Source organism: Dendrobates tinctorius, unplaced genomic scaffold (genome assembly GCF_039654945.1).
Source record: "Dendrobates tinctorius isolate UK_male_01 unplaced genomic scaffold, ASM3965494v1 ptg000056l, whole genome shotgun sequence".
Classification (NCBI taxonomy): domain Eukaryota; kingdom Metazoa; phylum Chordata; class Amphibia; order Anura; family Dendrobatidae; genus Dendrobates; species Dendrobates tinctorius.
Window position 1 is genome coordinate 21,141,116 of NW_027361724.1, and position 5,492 is coordinate 21,146,607.

General features: G+C 42.7%; 1 protein-coding gene across 4 annotated transcripts in view; it reads left to right on the forward strand.

Moving 5' to 3' along the window:
- The window catches only part of AGAP1 (ArfGAP with GTPase domain, ankyrin repeat and PH domain 1), a 502,402-nt gene that overhangs the window by 174,152 nt on the left and 322,758 nt on the right, over nt 1–5,492 (forward strand). The window lies entirely within an intron of this gene.

Consider the following 5,492-nt stretch of genomic DNA (forward strand, 5'->3'; position numbering starts at 1 on the left):
CCCGCCCGGCTCCACGCGTCGCTCGTCGTCACAGCAGGAAGCGCAGCAGGAAGCTGATGACGAGGAATGGTCCAGCAGCTTCTCGCGCGATCAGCGATAACCAGCGGGGGGAGCCGGTCGGAGGTAAGTATCACATGCAGCGATATCGCTAGTAATATCGCTGTAACGTCACAAAATCGGTGACTTTACAGCGATATTGCTAGCAATATCGCAGTGTGTAACGGGGGCTTAAGTCCCCAGTCCCTGGTCATATACCCAACCTCCGGTTTCTTTACGTTTTTCAGTACCGTTTCAGTTCTGCGGTGCCATCTTCTGAGTGCAGCTTCTGACTGGCCGGAACGGAGAAGCTATGTCACATGCTCTCAATGCAAGAGTCAGAACAAGGTTCTCATAGCCTGACATTGATTAGTGACCTCCGGCTCGCCCCATGAAACACTGGAGCAGCCGGCGGGTCACAAACTGCAGGTGGCGAAAATAGATGAGAATGCCAGAAGGTGAGTGTCAGACAGGGGGCAGCGAGCTTTGACTTAAAGCACTACTACAGTGATGAAATAAAAATAAACCCTGTTTTTTTTTTTTAGCAGAAGAAAATAAATGTTAACCTCTTCACGACCGCCCACAGTAGATAAACGTTGGCGCTTGCTGGACTTTGTGCAGCGCCGACGTTTATCTACTGTCGGCAGTTTTGTGCCCCCAGGGACCACCACATACCTTACAACGCGGGGATCCCGGTGCGCAATGCATGCTGGGACCCCCGACGTCATCGAGACCTGATTGGTTCAGGTCCCGATGATGTCAGCGTCACAGCAGCCAATGGGAGCGATCGCTGGGAAAGCTGCTTGTTTCCCGGCGATCTCCCTCATTGTAACTCGGCTTCTCCCTTTGATCTAACACTGACAGCTGATCAGAGGTGAAGCAGCGTTATTGTGTGACTAGATCGCTGCCTGGCACAGCTGATCGCTGCCTGGCACAGCTGTGCCAGGCAGCGATCTTGTCACACAGTAACGCTGCTTCACCTCTGATCATCTGTCATTGTGAGATCAGAGGAGAAGTCGCGTTATTATGTGCCAGGCAGCGATCTTGTCACATAGTAACGCTGCTTCACCTCTGATCTCACACTGACAGATGATCAGAGGTGAAGTGGCGTTACTATGAGTCAGATCGCAGGGCAGCGATCTTGTGACAAAAATAAAAAAAAAAGTAAAAAAAAAAAAAAAATGTTAGGGCTAGGGTTAGGGCTAGGGTTAGGGCTAGGGCTGGGATTAAGGTTATGGGTGTGTTGGTGTTAGGTTTGTGGTTACGGTTATGGTTAGGGCTGAGATTAGGGTTAGGGGTGTGTTGGGGTTAGGGTTGGAATTAGAATTGGGGGTTTCCACTGTTTAGGTACATCAGGGGCTCTCCAAATGCGACATGGCATCCGATCTCAATTCCAGCCAATTCTGCATTGAAAAAGTCAAACGGCACTCCTTCCGTTCTGAGCTCTGCCGTGTGCTCAAACAGTAGTTTAGCCCCACATACGGGGTATTGGCGTATTCGGGAGAAATTGCACAAAAAATTTAGTGGTTCATTTTCTCTTTTTACACTTGTGAAAATAAAAAAAAATGGTTTTGAAGTAAAATGTTTGTGAAAAAAAGTTAAATGTTTATTTTTTCCTTCCATATTCCATTCATTCATGTGAAGCACCTGAAGGGTTAATAAACTTCTTGAATGTGGTTTTGAGTACATTGAGAGGTGCAGTTTTTAGAATGGTGTCAATTTTGGGTATTTTCTGTCATATTGACCCCCCAAACTCACTTCAAATGTGAGGTGGTCCCTAAAAAAAATGGTGTTGCAAATTTTGTTGTAAAAATGAGAAATCGCTGGTCAACTTTTAACCCTTATAACTTCCTAAAAAAAAAAATTATGTTTCCAAAATTGTGCAGATGTAAAGTAGACATGTGGGAAATGTTATTTATTAACTATTTTGTGCGATATCACTCTCTGATTTAAGGGCATAAAAATTAAAAGTTTGAAAATTGCAAAATTTTCTAAATTTTTGCCAAATTTTGATTTTTTTAACAAATAAGTGCAGATCATATCTAAAAATTTTTACCACCATCATGAAGTACAATATGTCATGAGAAAACAATGTCAGAATCAGTAGGATCCGTTGAAGCGTTCTAGAGTTATGACCTCATAAAGTGACACTGGTCAGAATTGAAAAAATTGGCCCGGTCACGAAGGCAAAAACAGGCTCGGGTGCGAAGGGGTTAAACCAAATGTGTAAAGTTCTTCTTTAAAAGTTTGGTCCAGTAGGTCATTAATTGTGATCAGAAGGGAAAGACTAGCTCTTTTAGGGCCAACTGGATTATGCATTGTGGTTGTACATATGCCCCTTCCCTTTTATTTATTATGCTTATACATTCTAAAGTGGGTTACAAATATTGTTATGGCTGTCCCCATTGGGGCTCACAATCCAAATTCCTTATCTTTGGAGTGTGGGAGGTATCCCACATAAACCTGAGGGAAACATACAAACTCCTTGTAGATGTTGTCCTTGGTGGGATTTGAACCCAGGACTCCATCGCTGCAAGGCAACAGATCCAATCACTGAGCCACCATGCTGCCGATTTATCATTTCCCATCCATCGGTTGAACACGTGTTTTTCAGTTGTATTAACTATGTAAAATATTTTTGCCTACTGTTGCCTGATAACATAACATCGGAAGCTTAAGGCCCCGTCTTGCATAGCGAGATCGCTGATGCGTCACCGATTTCGCTACATGTGACACATAGCAAATTTATTAAAGAATTAGAACTGAAATATCAGATGGTCATAAGTATTCAGACCCTTTGCTCAGTATTGAGTAGAAACAGCCTTTTGAGCTAGTACAGCCATGAGTCTTCTTGGGAATGATGCAACAAGATTTCCCACACCTGGATTAACCCCTTACTGACCGCTGATGGACTAGTACGTCAGTGGTCAGTATCCCCTGCTTTGAGGTGGGCTCCGGCGGTGAGCCCACCTCAAAGCCGCCACATGTCAGCTGTTATAAACAGCTGGCATGTGCCTGCAATAGGCGCGAGCGGAATCACGATCCGCCCGAGCCTATTAACTAGTTAACTCCCGCTGTCAAACGCTGACAGCGGGCATTTAACTAGTACTTCCGGCGCCCAGCCGGAAATGAGCGCATCGTCGACCCCGTCACATGATCGGGGGGTCAGCGATGCTTTGCCATGACAACCAGATCTATGGTTGTTGCCAGCAGATTGTTATGAGCGCCAGCCTGTGGACGGCGCTCGTAGCAATGCTTTATTTCTGCTACATATAGGCGATCTGAACATCGCCTATATGTAGCAGAGCTGATCAAGTATGGCATGCTTCTAGGAGGCTATTAAAGCAAACCAAAAGTAAAAAAAAGTTTAAAATTGAAAAAAAATTAAAAAAAGCATAAAAGTTAAAATCCACCCCCCTTTCGCCCCAATCAAAATAAAGCAAACAAAAAAAATCAAACCTACGCATGTTTGGTATTGCCGCGTTCACAATTGCCCGATCTATCAATAAAAAAAGGATTGACCTGATCGCTAAATGGCGTAGCGAGAAAAAAAAATCAAAACGCCAGAATTACTTTTTTGGTCGCCATGACATTGCATTAAAATGCAATAACGGGCGATCAAAACAATGTATCTGCACCAAAGTGGTATAATTAAAAACGTCAGCCTGGCACACCAAAAATAAGCCCTCACCCAACCCGAGATCACGAAAAAATGGAGATGCTACAGGTCTCAGAAAATTGCGTTTTTTTTTGTTTTTGTTTTTAAGCAAACTTTGGATTTTTTTTCACCACTTGGATAAAAGAGAACCTAGACATGTTTGGTGTCTGTAAACTCGTAATCACCTGGAGAATCATAATGGCAGGTCAGTTTTAGCATTTAGTGAACCTATCAGAAAAGCCAAACAAAAAGCAAGAGTGGGATTGGACTTTGTTTTGCAATTTCACTGAACTTAGAATTTTTTTTTTCCCGTTTTCGAGTACACTACATGGTAAAACCAATGATGTCGTTTAAAAGTACAACTCGTTCCGCAAAAAATAGCCCTCACATGGTCATATTGACGGAAAATAAAAAAGTTATGGCTCTGGGAAGAAGGGGAGCGAAAAACGAAAGCGCAAAGCCGAAAAAAGTTCCGGTCATTAAGGGATTAATAAGAAAAATAAATGAACGTTTTTAAATTTACCAAATGGCTGCAGTGAAACAAAGAGTGAATAATTTAAAGGGGTCTGAATACTTTCTGTACCCACTGTACACATTGTCAATCATCTAGGCGGAATATTAATATATTTTATGAGTATAGTAGAGTATAAAGTTTATTTGGCAGCAAATAGACCCCCAGAAAATAAGACTTGACCATTGAAATTTCAACTACACAATCTTTCTTTCTCTTGACATAATCTATTGGGGAAGAGTCGGGGGGCCTTCAGCATCATATGGCCAGCATGTCCCACTGATATTATAGACACAGAAATAAATGTATTAAGGTCCCCAGACACAGTAGACAAACATTGGCTGAACTTAACGATCCTCTAAGGTGTATGAGGGCCTTTTTACCTCTCCCCTGACAGCTTTTGCATTTCCGATCCTTTTGTTCTCTAGGAGATAATCTGCTGCAGAGGAATCTGGTAGCAGCTCTCCCATAAAGAACTCGGGAGCTCTCAGCGGAATGTTCCTTTGTATGGGAAAGTCGGAGGAGATAGTGGTCAGAGGAACAATCTTTTGGCCGACCGCTATCTATTGTTTTTGGAGGGCTATACTTTGACCAAAGAAGGTCATGTTTAATGAATGATAAGTGAAACATTATTTGACCAATTGGTATTTTCCCTGCTGGACACTTCTGGGCATGATTTTTCCATTATGGTTACTCCGTGATAGGAACAAGTTAACCTGTCGTCAAATACATGAGCTCTATAAAGTCTGTAACTGACCATTTGGTTTTTTCCCTTTTACATCCAGCGTCTCTCTCTAGTAATCTCAGAGCAGCTGTTGGTGTAAATCAGCAATGTCTGTGTATAGAACTTCCCAATCCATAAGTTTTTCAATCCAAATAGAAACCCTCTGTATGTATTAACAGTAGATTTAGAAATACAACATCTGAATGGGACTGATAAAAAGTCACCCGTGTGCTACAGAAAAACATTCTATAAAATCTCTGGAAAAGTCTGCCCAGCGCTGTCTTCTTCTTGAAGTCAAATACAATGCACCATACTCAGTACAGATAGGGTCCGTGGCTCAATAACATGGAGATGTAGAATGTCCAAGTGCCGCTGTACCGGCTGCATGCAGACATCCTTACAAAATGTAGAATAGACATGAGGAAAACATTACTGTTTTTTGCCTTTTGAATTGTTCCTTGTCCTTTATGCAGACAGATGTTTCTGTACTCCACCCTGCCTTCCCATTCCAAATATCACTTCATGTCCCCTGGACATCACAGTTGAGCAAGGACCAAGCCGGC